This window comes from Eublepharis macularius, chromosome 3 (assembly GCF_028583425.1).
Source record: "Eublepharis macularius isolate TG4126 chromosome 3, MPM_Emac_v1.0, whole genome shotgun sequence".
Classification (NCBI taxonomy): Eukaryota; Metazoa; Chordata; class Lepidosauria; order Squamata; family Eublepharidae; genus Eublepharis; species Eublepharis macularius.
Genome location: NC_072792.1, coordinates 69,995,530 through 70,012,618, shown reverse-complemented (window position 1 = coordinate 70,012,618; position 17,089 = coordinate 69,995,530). Strand labels below are relative to the sequence as shown.

The 17,089-nt window shown below is 43.5% G+C and overlaps 1 protein-coding gene across 2 annotated transcripts in view; it reads left to right on the top strand.

The window, feature by feature from the left end:
• The first annotated feature begins 661 nt into the window (after positions 1-661).
• The window catches only part of SCML2 (Scm polycomb group protein like 2), an 81,149-nt gene continuing 64,721 nt past the window's right edge, over positions 662-17,089 (top strand). The window contains exon 1 of one of the 2 annotated variants that reach the window (XM_054973689.1): positions 662-954. The gene's annotated coding sequence lies outside the window, so the exon portion shown is untranslated. The remainder of the gene's footprint in view (positions 955-17,089) is intronic. The other variant, XM_054973691.1, reaches the window with a different exon arrangement.

Sequence of the window (17,089 nt, the reverse complement as noted above, 5' to 3'; positions counted from 1 at the left end):
AAACACTACGACTATTTCTATATAGTAGCTCTAAGAATCCCATTAGTACATTTAACATTTTTTGCTATAATTCCCTTCACAAACAGGTTACTTTATTGTCTCACTCACCTTTCCAATATATCTTATATCTTAAAAATACAATTTTCTCTTCTAAAAAGCCATAGAAGGTTCTGTAATGTCTCTCGTTTGCTGCTAGAGTCATAGGTTGCAGACTCCTTGTATCAAGATAGGAGCTTTTCTGCATCTACACCACTTTTATGATGCTTTTCCCACTAGGAAAAAGATTCACTAGGTTCCTATCACTGTTTTTAAAACCGCCAAATCTTGAGGGGAAAAGGCATTCTGTAAAAATGTGAGCCTGATTACTAGATGGCATTTGTTTATTGCAAATAGTTTAGATTTTATTGCAAATAGTTTAGATTTTAAATGTGATGATTTTGGTATTGCTGGTTAATTTTTTGCACTGTGATGATTTTCATAAGCGATATTAATTTTTTTCAAGTTTAAAAACCCGATATTGAATAATCCGTTCACGGTATTTTACACTCCGTCTCGTATCCAAAGGTGCCTGCATGCCCGGTAAACAGGCGTGGGTGTGCGCGCGTGCCTGGGCGCGCTCCCCGGGAAACTGCAAGTGCACAGGAGCAGCCGCCTGGGTGGGAGTGGACAGCGCCCCAGGCACGCTCGCCCGGGTCAGTAGCATGGTAGCAGCGGCGGTGGGCGAGCCGCCGCCAGCCCCCTCCGCTCCCTTGTCAGTGGGCTGCGAAGGGAGGACGCGGAGGCGGAGGGAAGCCCCCAGTGCGGCTGCCGGGCATGCGCGGCGCCCCAGGAACATGGCGGAGGCGGCGGCGTGAATCCAGGCGGCGGGGCAGCGCGCAGCTGACAGACATGCGAGCCGCGCCGCCGGCGCTCTGAGGGACCGGCGGCCGCCTTCGCCCCCCTGCCTCCCGTGCGGTGAGTGCAGGCGACTCTGAAGGAAAGGGCGGCGCGGCGCTGGGGACCGAGCCGCTTGGGTTTGTCGGTGAGGGGGGAAAAGGAGGCAAAGCCGGAGCCGCCTCCCCCTTTGCTGCCGCCTTCTCCTCCTGCGGCGTCTCTTCGGCCCCGCACTCTCAGAAGCGCTGGCGAGGGAAGGCGAAGCGGCGCCGGAGACCCGGAGCCTCCCGCCTTCCGGAGGGCTGCGAGGCGCGCGTGTGTGCGAGGAACGGTGTTGCTGGTCGACAGCCTCCCCGGCCCTCTTTCAGGCAGGTCTGGCTGAGGGGGAAGCGGCTCTCCCGGTCTCCTGAGCTGCTTGGCCTTTTGCACCCGCAGCCGCCCTCTGCCCCCCCAGCCCAGTGCGGGTGCCTCGGGGGGCGCAGATAGAGCGAGCAGCCCTCCCCAGCGGCCTTCCTCCTTCCTCTCCCTCTCCCCGCGCCCACCTTCTGGAGATCAAAAGGAGGAGGGGAGGGGAGAAGCGCATTCCTCTTTGGGGAGAGGCAGCGGGAACGGAGGAGGTGGGGGATCCGGCCAAGGGCGCTAACCTTGTGTCTTAGCCAGGGGGCATGGCAGGTCTCTCTCCCGCCCTCTCTGGAAGGGCCCCGTGCAGGCGGCCAGGAGGGCTCCAAGCATTGGACTCCAGCGATATATGTGTATCTTTACTTTTAAAATATGTCCCGGCAGAACGGAGGCTTTGCAGCGGTGGTTCTTAGCGCAAACCGCGGCAATCGCAGAAACAAGGTTAAGCCTCTCTGTCTGCCGCCGCTCGTCATGTAACTTTAGCAGAAGTTGGCATCGTTTGGAAGGAATGCGAGAGCGGAAGCCTTAAATTGTTCTGCACTTTGAAATAAATTTGCTTTTCCTTCGTGGAGTCTCTTTGCATTGCCACCTTCCCCCAACAGTTTTGTTATTTTGGAGAGGGGGGTGATCGCTTTGAAGTCTGTTTGACAGGAGCACAGAGAAGGACACACCTCCTCCAACTGCAGCTTCCCGCAGGCTGAATATTCCCCTCCCTCTTTCTTCTTTAGCAGCAGCAGGAGTGGCGCCTAAAATTCACTTGCTTGGGGACCGGTTGCAGCTGTCGATCTAGGGCAGGCGCCTTCAGCCCAGCAGATGGGCATTTGAGGCGGAGACTTAACTAGCGTGCTAGGACATTGCACTTGCTTCTTTTCTTTACCAGAAAAGTCAGCAGGACTTGGCTTATAGTGTGCTGATGATGGGTGAAATATATTTAACAAAGTAAAACATTACGGCATGCACCTGGCTTTTCCATGCCAGAATTGCTAATTTCAGTAATTATGGACGTTTAGATATGTGAGTGCCCTCAATCATAAACACCTTTACTTAGAAGAAATGAGTGGGGCCTACTTTAAAAATTAATGTGTTTAAGGCTGTAATCTTGTTATATATACTTACTTGGAGGTAAGCCTCATTGAATAAAGAGAACTGAGTAAATGTACATCCTATTGAAGATTACAGCCCAATTGTTGTGAAGTAAGACACTGAGTTCAGTGGGATTTGTTTCCAAGTAAGTATGTTTAGGGTTGCAGCCCTAGTTATTTACAAGGCAAATTTAAACAATATGCTAAGGATAATTTCATTGCAGCTTTTCAGCAGTGCTAGAGTGGCCATGTAGATTATTGTAGATTAAATTATTTGTAAAATTAGGATATGGTTGAAAGCAAAATATTACAGTTGTTTTTGAGAGGGTTGGGGTGCTGGGATTTGTCAGCTAATCCTTTCCACTTCCCACTTCTCTTTGAAATGCTGAGCACAGATTTATAGTGCAATCCTAAACATAGTTACACTCTACTAAGTTGAAGTCAATGAGCGTAGAAGGGTATAACAGTTTAGGATTGCACTGTAAGGGAAACATTTTAAAAAGTGGATATGAAAACATGATTTTTAAAAAAACAATACTGTGTAATACAGTGCATAAGACACAGTCTGGAAATGAATTCAGTGTCATTTAGGCACCCTAAATTTTCTCTGGTTTGCATCCAAGTAGATGGAAATAAACACTGTGGGACTTACATGAAAAAATTGTTTTGGTCAGAACTGTGTTTTATAGAGAAACAGTTTTAGGTACTGTGTGCTTTAGACCAAATCTGAAATTAAATTTCAACTTTGATGCTGTGAAATTTTATGGATTAGCCCCTGCCTGTGGCTCAGCAAATTGCAGTACTGATTGCAGCATGGTAGCAATTAAGTGGAACCTTACTTTATATAGCTGTGTTTCATGCTCAGTTAAACTCCAGTAATAAAAAGCACTTTCTTGTGTGTTCCTTTCCTAAATAGTTACTTATTGCAGACTAAAATATGTTAGTTTAAATTTTTTTCTTCCATCACATTTTTAAATTATTGAATTAGTTAGCAGCATAATTTGGCTATGAAAGACATGTTAAATCAAGTAATTCTGTACAGTGAGAAATGAAGTCCTTATATTAGTAATATTTTCAGAAAATTGACTTAATAATGTGGGTTAAAATATATTGTCTTGAGACAATTTACTAGAAAGAAAAAGTGTACATTTTTAAGACCCTTTTGTTCCAATTGGTTCTTCCGGTTAAAAAAAAAGAGGTTTGGGTGCAACTGCTAATTTAGTTTTAGCTGTTTGAATGGCATATTTTATATGAGTTTTTGAATTCAATAGTATCCATTGCAAGTATTTAATGGCAAGCTGTATGCTGAAATAAGTAAAAATAAAATTTTCACACAGCGTGAAAAAGCACACTTCAGTAAAATCTCAGTTCAATAATAGTGTAATGCATTTTGTGATAATCAAATCCTGTGTAAGTCTGCGTTGTCTGGTTTAAGAATGTGAGTCAACTGCAAATGACAGTGGAGGTGATTCATCAGGTGAATAATGTTAATGGCACTATAAAGGTGGCAATTGTAACAGTAAGGGACGTAACCTAAAATACAACTAGAAACAAATGACTACAAAAAACTTTGGTGTAGCTAACAAGTTTTCTGATTTTCCCTGATGTGTTCTTTATACGCTCATGCTAAACATGGTGACTACCATATCTGTGCAGGCACACCAGTGATGATGAAACTGCCAGCAAGCATAGGTTTCCACGTTCAGTGTATCCTGTCGCTGCATTCATAGTAGGGTTTTGTTTTGTTTTTGTTTCAGTGTCATTTCACTAGAGGTGGGAGAAGAAGCCAAGCTCTGTAGAAGGGAAAAAACACCCTTTCCTCCTTGGATAGGCCTATCCCTTGATGCTCTTGGCCAGGAAGACAGTAAAATATTTCCCCCCTGGCCCTTAGCCCAGCGCATTTTCTGCCTAGGTCACTTTTGCTATAGCATAGCAAGTCCTATTGGACTATATTGTTGCCAACTGCTTAGTGCACAGCACGTCCAAAGGGGTGGCAGTACCTGCAGGCACTCAGGCACATATCCTCTGAATTAGACTCCTTTTAAAGGCCATTAATGGAGGTTATATGGCTTTCCTGTGACACTATCCTGTGATGTGTCTGACCTATTAGTAATACTGAAGTCCCAGTCTGGCACATAGTATAGTTTCATATATTCCTGTTCACGGGGAGTATGTTCCGTAAAATTCCACTTGTAAAATGTGCAGTGAAAGTGGATTCCATCCCAAATATTAGTTTAGGTACTAATAATTGTAAAAAGCCCAGTCCAGTGTACTGCGATGGATAGTGCAGCAAGCTGCCAATAATGTGCTATACAAGAAGTGGAGAAAAGTGGATTTAGTTTAGCTATCAGTGGTGATTTTATCAGAAGCAGTGTTCATTAAATATTTTTTCTCTGTCTTGTGAATCTAGCAGGAGTGGACTGATTCAAAGTCATTGGTGTACAGGGCACCTTATTTGAATTTGCAAAGAGTGGAAGCTGCCTCTGCTTTCTCTTAATCTCAAATAGTGTTCTGCCCAGGTTTGGAAATAAAAATAAAATCCTTAGCATTACATTATGTGGCACAATCCATCAGGAAATTTTTCTGGTAGAAGTACTGTTGAAATGAAAGGAAGCTGTGCTATGATGTAGGCGCTTGTTCAGTTTCCGTTCAGTTCAGTGGAACCTGTGGAGAAACATCTAATAGAATTTATCATATTGCATATGAAACATTCAGAGTGAGAAAAAGTACAGAAGAGAAAAACCAAGACAATTAAGGGGTTGGAGTGCCTTTCTTATGAGGAAAGGCTGAATAGTCTGAGACTTTTCAGTTTAGAAAAGACTAAGGGGGAACATAGAGGCTTGTAAAATTATGCACTGGGTAGAGAGTGTGGGCACAGAGAAATTTTTGTCCCTATATACTAATACTTGGGATTCAGGAGCATCCATTGAAGATGATGGGCAGTAGATTTAAGATGGACAAAAAGAAATACTTCTTCACTCAACGAGTGATTAAAATGTGGAATTTGCTGCCAGTGGTTATGGCCACTGGAATGAATGGATGCTGGAATGAAAGGACCACTAGTTTGATCCAGCAGGGTAATTCAAACAGAGTTAAATGAAGAGTTAAATTTAAGAATTTTCTGAAGTATTTTAATTAAGTCAGGACGAACTGTCGTGTTTTGACTACAGGGATGAAAGGAGTTCCATTTGCCATTTGTTAAAACTTCTTTAGATTTCCACTGGTCAGTGTATTTATATTGACTTGTGTGTTAAACTACAGATTTCAGCATAACACTGTGTGGTGAAGAATCCAGGTGCAAAGAACTAGCATAAGCACCATTATTTTTAAGGTCTCAAATTAAATTTGCTTTTTTGGAGTAGTAACCAAGACAATGCTAGACTTTGCTTACTTATATAATTAATATGTTTATGTTTATAAATTGGTTTAAAATTCTGTTCATTGTGCATTTAGCTAACCTATAGGCACATTCATATGGAATAATAATTCTGATGGACTATTAATGAGTCTTTAAGACTGCTGAACCTCACAGTAGCTGTTTCTGGTTTATAGAAAGGTCTATTATGCTATTGTTTTTAAATCTTCCTCCCCTTTAAAAAAAAAACAGGTATATTCAGAAAATCCTGTGATATTTTAGAAATTCCTTGATCCACAATATAGCTACGTGCTTAACATTTCTGTTTATATAGATGGAAAAGCATTAAACTTATGCTATCCTATTCTGCTGAAATCAGTGAGAAATTGGAAAAGCTTAGGAAGCCCTGAAAAACAATTTTTATGCAACATCTGTAGGAAAAAATCTTAATTTGTTCAAAATGAGTAGCATGAAAAGTTTTATATAGGGGAATCAGCAACATTTGATAATATAACTGCAGTGTATACTGTAGAAACATACCACATTTTTTCAATGATGTGTTTACTATTTAAACATGAATCATTTGGGAAACAGTTTATATGCTATAATGTGTTTAATGATAATACATTGTTAACCGGTTTACTATTTTCAATAATATAAAGTTTAAATTAATATCCAAATATGCTGGTAGGCCTTTTGTAACTGTATGACATTGCTTCCAACCAAATAATGATCTTAATTTTGTTTACTACAATATTTGTTTTCTATTTTCTCTTTTTATTTTTTTCTCAGATTGTAAAAATTAAGATACCTGTGCTAAGGTAGTGCAGAGTACAACAATTTGCTGTTCTTTCTTGAGTATTGGATATATTTGCAGTTTTGCTTATAGAAAACTAGGCATTTATACTAACTTGCGTAAATATTTCAAATAATATAATTTTGCATTTTAAGAAAGTTATAAATTAAGCAGTTTTGTTGTTAAATGTAGTTGTATAAGAAAATTATTGCATATATTTCCATTCCCCTCCCCCAATTTTGTTTCTTTTTCTGATCTTCCTTCCCCCCACTTTTCCCATTGCTTCAGAATTTCCAGAAATTTTACATCCTGAGAGAAAACTGTATTAATATATAATACCAGCTACTAGTCTGTATTTTGAAGATTAATTTTAGTACTAGGTTTCAAAATTTATTTTCCTGTTACTTTAACATTTTTATACCTGAAATTTTATACCTGGATGCCTGAAATTGCTTAGCCTCATCTTTCTAATTATCAAAATTATCCAATGTATTAATTTAAAATAGCTCAAACAAGGGATACTATCTTTCAGAATGCCTCTCCAATGGATAATTTGTTTATGTTCCTAGTGTTTATGTTCCTAGTGTATAATTAATCACTTCCATTTGTTAATGGAACATTTTGATAGATTAAATGCTATCGTTTATCAGCCAGCTGAAATACACATCATGTGATATTGCTATAACTCTGGGAGCAATGTTTAGTCCCTTACATTAAATAAGCAGAGGTCTTTCTAAAGCATCTGTGATTGTACTTATCAGTTTAGGTTGATGAATTGCAAACTTTAGATTTTTATAAATCTTATAGCAATGGAAAAGAAGGCAGAGTTAATTCTGTTCTATACAACCTAATCAATCAATCAACTGTTTTTAAGAGAGGCGCTAGAACAGCTGAAATAATATTTTCATTATGTTTTTAACAATAATTAGGAAAAATTTGAATTAGATTGAATACAATGATTCTATGCATTTTAAACGAATTACTTAATTCATCTTTTCATTCTGAAGGATACTTTATGTATTGTTTATTTTTGCTTCCAGGCATTATCCTTCTGGTTTTTTTAGTGCTGTAAATTCTTGTCAGTCAGTAGAGCAGCCCTATTCAGTGTATTTGAGATGATAAGAGTTGAAACTATGTATGAGATTATGAAGAAAATAGCAACCCAATTAGTACTGTAATTCTGCAAGTTACATTGCTGGTCTTGCATTAAAATACAGTATAACAGAACAGTATAGATTACTCTGCAGACTGCACCTGGACTGAGTGTTTGATATGCTTGACAGTACATTTGTTTGTCAGTGATACATAATAGATAAATAACATTTGTTGCAGCTTCCCCATGTATAAATGAAAACCAGAAACCTCAAAATCCCAACAGTTGCATGAGCCTCAAAACAATATACTGCAGACTGTATATTGCCCAGCTGTATTTTCCTGGATTACATTGCTTTAAGAGATAGGGTAGACTCCTGAAACTCTGGAATTCTTTTTCCGTTTCTAACAGGGATGATTATTACTGCAGAGTTGGAATCTTTATTACTGTAGCAAGTGCAATCTGGTAGTTATAACAGCAACAAAGAAAGATAACACCCACTTCTCCAAACACACACTGTTTAAAGTAATCTATACATAAAGGTGGCCACTTAGACTCAACATTAGCTTTCATAGTTTATTGCTCATTGATGGCTGGAAGGTGTTTGACTTCAGCAACAATTTGTAGTGTTCCAAACTTGCTTTTAATTTTGTTTCTTTGGAGGTTATATAAATATGAAATATGTTAGGCATTGCTTGTCTTTACTTTTTACAGTACTATTGGCTGTCTCTGAATATCTGTATGTTCAAAATATATAGATATTAATCAGATTTTCTTAACTGCTTAAAATATCTTAAGATTTAGAATTCAGACAGTTGTTACTCTAGGGAACTGCATAATGAAGCATCCAACATTCAGTGTTTAAATTACAGATACATAGTTTCCTGAAATCCTGAAGTGTAAAAGTTATTTAGTTCTTTAGTGCCATCATAAGAAGTAAGTAAATTTACATTCTGGAACATTGCTGTAAAGTCTGAGAAATTAAGCCAATGCTTTGATAACTATTTGTAGCTTTTTAATAATTGTGAGTAATACATAAATATTTCATGAAATTTACTATGTTTCTAAGTCAGGCTTTGAAAAAATATTTTTGAAAATTAAATTATATGATACAGATAATTAGATACACAAAGATAAAATGCGAGTGTCAATTTATTCAGCTGTTTATAACGTAATTTAAAATGGTTTCATTAATAAACAAAATGGGAGATCTGTTTTTAGTTGTGTCAGTACTTTAGTACTTTCAATCACCATGAATCTGGCTAATTTTGATACTTAAATGTTCTGTAACTTGATTTATTTACATTATTTATAGTCTGCCTTTCTTACTGGGACTCAAAGTGGGCTGTGCAGAGTATGTTAATACAGTCAGCAAGATGGGACATCCAATAAACAACACAATAGGATTTGTATTGTAGGAATCTGGAACCAAACACAAATCTGAAAACAGAACTGAAGCAAAGTATGTGCATTAACATGACAAACAGTATAAAAATTACATAGTAGGATCCTACTTGGAAGGAAAGGTGGCATGGTATAGCCTGATCTCATCAGATCTTGGAAGCTAGGCAGGGTTATTATTTGGATGGATGACCGTTAAGGAAGACTCTGCAGAGGAAAGCACTGACAAAGCACCTCTGCTTTTCACTTGCCTTGAAAACCTCTTGTTGGGGGTCACCATAAGTTGGCACATATATACACACAAGATCCTACTTACTGTAACAGGCAGTATGAGCTATATCCAAGTATAGACTGTAGTCCCTAAACCCTTACCCAACTAGCTTTCTAAACCATTCTGTACAGTACAACCCTATTACATGTGCAGAAAGGCCCTTGCATAATTCAGTTTTGCACATTTTGCAGAAAGCCAGGAGAGTGGAAACCTTCCTGTCCTCATCAGGCAGGGCATTCCATAATGTGGGGTCACAACAGAGAAAGCATGCGTACAGGCAGTTGTTGATTTTGCTTATTTACAGGTTAACGCCTACAGAAGGCCCTGTCCAGATAAGCGAAGCTGTCATGGTAGAGCTTAGGGGGAGAAACAATTCTACAGATCTAGGGGTGTGCAACAAAAAAAAAATTGGGTTTCCTGCTTCGGAATCTCCGAAATGGGGAAAAGAGTCAGAAATAAGTGATTCCTGAAGCAGCAAGCTGGTTCTGAATTTGCTTATTAACCCACTTCAGTGTGTTCCGTAAAGTGGAACACACCAACAAACTTCCTGCCCCGCTGCTTATTTCACCCAATGGGAGGGGGAGCAGGCGATTACCTCCTCCTCTTCCTATCTGGTGAGTGGGAGAGATTCCCTCCTTCCTCTCCCATCGGGTGAAATAAGCGGTGGGTGGTAGTTTTTAAATCCTGCAGCTTGCTTCAGCTGGCCACCGGGTAAGTCTTTGACTGTCAGCTGAAGCTGGGGTTTAAAGTGAAGTTCAGCAAACTCCCAGCTGAAGTTTAAAGTGCCCATTTTGGGGCTTCTCTGCATTTCAGCCTGCCAGCCCCTTTTCAGTGCTTTAAATTCAAACCTGGAGGAAGGCTCTAGCTGTCTGGCAGAGGAAGGAGCTCCCCTGTCATTAAGGGTTTGAAAGCCCCCCAAAGCTTTCTGAAACAACCCAAATCGCTTTGGGAAGCTTTGATCCGGCATTTCCAAATCGGGGCCAGCATGCTGAGCCCGATTTGGAAATCATGAAGCTTTACAAATTGGGTCCGATTTGGGTATTTAACCCGAATCGCACACCCCTACACAGATCTGAGAGATCAAGGCCATGAAGGACTTTTTATGTGATAGCCAATAACTTCCATTGAGCCTGATAACTGATGGGCAGCCAATGGAGTGAGTGCAGAATGGGAGTTATAATTATGTTTTGTTAAGCTCCTGATAATAGCTGAGTCTTGATGTTCTGCACCAACTGCAGTCTTCATGTTGATTTTGAGAGTAGATCTATGTAAAGTGCATTGCAGTAGTCTACTCTCAATGTTAGTATGGCATGGATCCAGGATGTCAAATGTTGATAAATTTATAAAGTCTTCAGTCCAATGGTTTACAGGAAGGTGGGCTTTTGTCTTTCCAATGTTGAAGTTTAAGTCTTCTAGCAACTGTAAGGGCACAGAGGGTCCATTTCCATTGACCATTAGTTAGATTCCCAGAGACAGGCAAGTAGTTTAACAGTTCATTAACATCTTCAAAATTTAATATAACTTCTTCCCCAAAGGGCTGAATGACTAACATGTCCAAAGCATATGCATCTTGTGAATTACACTGCCAACAGTTAGACATTGCTTATACCTTTAGTAAAAACATGCAATGGTGATCAGTACTTTAAACATAAGTTTGCTGAATAAGTTGCAACTTAAGATCCATAGTAGCAACAGGGATATGGCTTAAAGTCTTATCCCATTGCTTTAGCAAAATTGGGCGCTCCAGATTGTTATTCCATTCTCCAGTGGTCCGGAGTGGGGCAGTCAAGACCTCTGGGTAGCTCCTCCTCCGTCTCTTACGCAGGGCCGGACAGATCTGCGATCCTAGGGGGAGGGGCTCCCAGGCAGCTCAGTTTTTTCCAGCCCTGCTCTGCAGGCAGACATAGTTTTCTTTGCTCCGTGGGAGCAGCGATCCTAGGAAGAAGAAAAGAGACGCAGGCTTGCTGGGGAAAGGAAGGGAGTATTCCTCCAACCCCTCCCCCCCTCCTGTTCCAAGTACAAGGCTTGAAGGCCTCGGGAGCGAGCAGCAGAGCCGACGATCCTAGGAAGCTAGGACCCGGCTTCTGCGGAGGCGCCACTTTGCAAACGGCTGGAAACGCCGTAGAAAAGCCGCGGGAAGAGAAGGACACTCGGCGCGGTTTCTGAGCGGCGGCGGCCTCGTATTTAGCGTCTTGCTCGTGAGTATTCCGATGGACCCCGTGGAGAGGCCTCGGAACCTCGAGGAAGCGGGGGAGGGGGGAGGGGGAATCTACTTGTAAGCCCCTAAACGGCACGGGGACAGAAACGGCTATATAAAAAAGAGAAAACCGGAGGTTTCTTTCCCTTGAGTTCCCCCTTCTTAGGCCCAGTCCAGTTAATGGCAGCCTGATTGCCTTTGGCCCGAATGGTGCAAACTGATCATTTTGTAGCCTTTGGAAGCTGAGGAGGGTCAATGCTTGCTTATTTGTCCCCTAATTCCTGCGGATTGAGGGATGTGAGGTTATTAGGCTCTGGCTGCATTGTAATTGCCCGCCTACGCTTCTCTTCCATTTAGGCGGGAAGATTTGGCGGGAATGACATCACAGGCCAGTACAGCAGAGCAACAAGTGGCTGAATCCGCTTTAAGCAGCATGGAGTCCCCAAAGTTAACAAGGCAGCTACACCCTTCTCAAGGGGAAAGCCTGGGGGGCAGTGACCCGGATCTTGCAGGCCCAGATGCAAAGGCAAATATCTTAGCCTGGCTGCAAGCTGAGATTAAGAAAGGAATAGACGATGCAGTCAAGAATCTGAAGCCAGTTTCCCATAAGAAAGGCAAACAGCCAAGTACCTCCAAAGGGAAAAGGCGTGCAGAACCCACTACCCTAGTTAAAACCAAAAAGAGAAAACTAAGGGAGTGGGAGGATGAAGACTCCAGTGACTCAGATGTCCCCCTGGAAGATTCAGAATCATCCCACAAGTCCTCAGGGAGTGAAGAAGGGGAGCTATCTGAGGAGGAGGAGGTGGATACTAGCCAAATGCAATCTAGGCTTTTCCCTCCTGATATGTATTCTAAGTTGCTTTCAAAGGTATTAAGAACTCTGGAGATATCACAGTCTATTGCAGGCAAAGAGGAGACGGAATCCTCCTACCCCCAAGGTCTGGAGAGAGCCTTACCTAAGATGGGGCCTAAACACTCAGGGGTGCCCTTACCTGCTATTTTCCATGACGTCTTGAAAATGGAATGGGATAATCCAGCAAAACCTAAGCTGTATCAATCAGTTTTTCACAAATTCTACTCCTGGAACCCAGAGGATGCTAGAAAGATCAAGCTGCCGATCGTGGATGACCCAGTTACCAGTCTAGCTACCACCTCGGTTCTGCCCATGGATGCTGAGGGCATGCCTAAGGACCCATCAGACAAGAAGATCGAACAGGCCCTGCGCAGGGACTTCGAGGCATCAGCAGCGTCTCTAAGATCCTCAGCAACTGGGTCCTTGTTTGCTAGGGAGGCCTATACCTGGGCCTCAGATCTGGCAGCGGCAGGCAGAGAAGTCCCTAAGGAAATTAAAAATGAAGTGAAGAAAATAGCCCTGGCAGCAGCATTCGCAGCGGACGCCACCTTGGACTCATTCCAAATGTCTTCTAGAGCCATGGGCTTCAACGTGGCAGCCCATAGGAACACGTGGCTGAGGAGCTGGGATGTGGACCAACAAGCTCGTAGCAGGGTGGCAGCGATTCCGTACACGGGTTCCAAACTTTTCGGTGAAGCCTTGGACAAATATTTAGTGGAAAACGCTGAAAAGAAGAAGGTGCTGCCATCCAAGAGAAGGGACACGAGGTATAAAGGAAGGCATTCCTTTCGAGACTTCAGAAGAACATCCAGACAGAACTCCGAAAGACCTTTCAGGAACAGGTGGCAAACCAAGCCGAGATCGGATGCCAGACCATTTGCCTTCAGGAAGTCAGTCACCCAATCCAAAGGACAGAAAAAGAACAATCAAGCATGACTATCCGTGTCAGGGGAAGTCAAACCAGATTGGAGGTCGTCTTCAAGCCTTTGCACCCCAATGGAGACGAACAGTATCCGACAGGTGGGTACTGGAGACGGTATCCAAGGGCTATTCCTTGGAATTCGAGGAGGTGCCAACCAGACGCTTCATTCAAGTGTTTCGCAGCCAGTTGCAACACAAACATCAGAAAATGAAACAGGCTATCAAGCACCTGTTGCAGATCGAGGCGATAGAACCAGTACCCACACAATTCAAGAGACAAGGGGTGTATTCTATTTTCTTCATCGTCCCGAAGAAGAACGGGGAGATCAGGGCCATTCTGGACCTCAAGTGGCTGAACCTTCACATAAAGGACAGAAAGTTCAAAATGGAAACGATGAAGTCCACCACCGGAGCCATACAGCAGGGGGACTTCCTGGCATCCATCGATTTGTCAGAGGCCTATTTGCACATCCCTATGCGACCATCTCACAGGAGGTACTTACGTTTCGCCTACGACGGGGAGCATTTCCAGTACAGGGCTCTCCCCTTTGGCCTGAAATCTGCACCAAGAGTGTTCACCAAGGTGCTGGTAACGCTGGTGGCCTTCCTCAGAGTCCAGGGCATTGCCCTGTCCCCGTACCTCGACGACATCCTGATAAAGGCGCCGTCCCTACAAGCAGCACAGACAGCGGTCACAAGGACCTTGGATTGCCTGGAGGATCACGGCTTTATTGTGAACCGGCAAAAGAGCATCTTGCTCCCTACTCAGAGGATCGTCCACTTGGGAGTTACAGTGGACACAGTATTGGACAAAGCCTTTGTATCGCCGGAGAGACAACAAAAAATTCTGTCCTTAATCAAGGAAGTGCAAGCGGGCAAACCAGTGGAGATAATGCAACTGGCAAAGATGCAAGGCATGTTGGTGTCCTGCCAGGACACACTGCAATGGGCCAGATTCCACACCAGGCCACTGCAACGGTTTCTACGTCCATACCAACGCGTGATTTGCCACAAACAGCACAGGCTGGTGCGGATCCCTCAGTCGTTGTCCAGGGCATTGGACTGGTGGCTGGATGCAAGCAGATTTGCGGAAGGATCTCCGCTCAGGGAACCGAGCAGGATACCCATGACTACAGACGCAAGTCTGTTAGGCTGGGGAGCCCACATAAAGGGCAGAGTGGCTCAAGGAGAGTGGCTTCCCGAGGAGAAAGAAGCAAGTATAAATTTTCTGGAGCTCAAAGCCATAAGGAACGGGCTACTGGAGTTCGAAAACGCCCTACAGGACAGTCACGTGATGGTACTCACTGACAATATGACAGCAAAGGCCTACATAAACCGGCAGGGAGGCACCAAGTCCAAGCTTCTGAACCAGGAGGCAGAGAGGATCTTCTCCTGGGCGGAAAGCAGAGTGCAGTCAATAAGAGCCAGTCATATCGCAGGACAACAGAACACCACGGCGGACTGGCTGAGTCGGAACAGACTCGACCAATCAGAATGGGCTCTGAACAAACAAGTATTTGCACTGATTTGCCAGAGGTTCGGCACCCCGGGAGTGGACCTCTTCGCTTCTGTGGGGAACAGGCAGGTGCCTCAGTTCTTCTCGAGGTACAGCGAGCCAGAGGCAATGGGAATCGATGCGCTGACTCAGGAGTGGCCGAAATGCCTTCTTTACGCCTTTCCCCCTCTGAAGATAATACACAGGGTGCTTCAGAAGATCCTCGATCAGAAGGCGGACGTCGTTCTGATTACGCCGTTCTGGCCACGGAGGCCATGGTTCCAGGACCTCAAGAGGATGGCTCGGGGGCAACCGTGGTCTCTGCCGTGCAGGGAAGATCTTCTGACACAAGGGAAGATCCGGCACCCAGATCCTGCATCTCTAAGGCTGACGGCTTGGAGATTGAACATGGTCAACTTCGGGATTTAGGATATTCAGAAAGGGTGATTTCCACGATGTTAGCTTCAAGGAAAGTATCTACTAACAAGAGCTATAATAAAACATGGAAAATTTTCAATGAATGGTGCATTAAGAATGACAAAGACCCCATGTCAGCTACAGTGAAGCAGGTCCTCCTGTTCCTGCAAGATGGTTTGGACAAAGGACTCAGTACAAGCACGCTGAAGCGACAGGTGGCAGCGATCTCGGCCATTAGGGGAACCAAGTCCGGGACATCTCTGACTACACACCCCCACGTCAAGAGGTTCCTGAGAGGGACTACTTTGCTGAATCCACCTCAAGTGCATCGTTTTCCTACATGGAACTTGAACTTAGTGTTGAACGCACTCACTAGAGAGCCGTTTGAACCAATGGCAACTTGTTCTCTGAAGAATCTGACTCTTAAGACAGTCTTTCTGGTGGGTCTGACCTCAGCTAGAAGGGTATCAGAGATAGGGGCGCTTTCTGTAAACAGGGATCTATGTATTTTCCACCAGGATAAGGTAGTGTTGAGAACGGATCCTGCCTTTATTCCTAAGGTAAACTCCTCCTTCCATAGAGGGGAGGACATCGTTTTGCCCTCCTTTTGTACTAATCCCAAGCATGATAAGGAAAAGGAGTGGCACAGGCTAGACGTGAGAAGGGCTCTGAGCTTCTATATAGATAGGACTAAGCAATTTCGTAAAGGGGAGAGCATGTTTGTTTCATATAGGCGGAACTCCATGGGCGGAAAAGTCACAACTTCGACACTCAGTAGGTGGATCAGGGAGTGCATAGGGTTAGCGTACAAAGCCAGGAACCTTTCGCCCCCGGGAGGCATCACGGCTCATTCCCTTAGAGGGACGGCCGCCTCAGCGGCGTATAGATCCTTTCCATCCTTGGAGAAGATATGTAAGGCTGCAACCTGGAAGTCAGTTCACACTTTCACTAGGCACTATAGAATAGATCAGATTGCATCTTCCGACGCAGCCTTCGGCAGGAGGGTGCTACAGCACGTACTAGACTCCTAAGTTACCCGCCCAAATGGAACACTGCTAAGCATACATCCCAGAGGTCTTGACTGCCCCACTCCGGACCACTGGAGAATGGAAGATTTTTTCACTTACCGTGAAGCTTCCTTTCTCGGTGGTCCAGGAGTGGGGCAGTCACAATCCCACCCAATCAGGAAAGGGGTTAGTTGAAGCAGTCATATAGGACACAAGAGCAGACGGAGCAAGTTGTCAACTTGGTCTAGGTTACTTGTTGTGAGTGTGTGGTTTACACTGTTACGTTATTGGATAGTTCATCAGTTGCTGTTATAGTGTTTTGAAGCAGGTTGGTGGCAGCCTGGGAACGAACTGTATGGGGAGTCAACAAGGGCTTGAAAAGGAACTGAGCTGCCTGGGAGCCCCTCCCCCTAGGATCGCAGATCTGTCCGGCCCTGCGTAAGAGACGGAGGAGGAGCTACCCAGAGGTCTTGACTGCCCCACTCCTGGACCACCGAGAAAGGAAGCTTCACGGTAAGTGAAAAAATCTTCCATTCTTCTGTATATCATATTTATTAACCGACCTCAAATATTTATGTACGCATATTGTAGATTTCACTTTCTGTAATGACTCAATAAGAATCTCCAAAAGTGAGGTAGTATGCATTACATTCTCCTTATCTTTAGCTGAGGCATCAACATGGCTGAGACAAGAAAATCTAATAAAAACAGTTATGATGTAAAGAAGAAGAAAAGATACAGTCTCTGACCTTTGGGTATAACATGCGCTAAGGGTCAAGTCAAACCTATTTCAACCATATAGGCTTTAAGTGTAGATCTCACCAATGAACATTCCTTATGTGGGGGTGTGCTTCAATCTAAAGCTGTATTTAGTATTTCTTTAAAATCTCCCTCCACTAACAAATAATACCTAAGATCTATACAGCTAC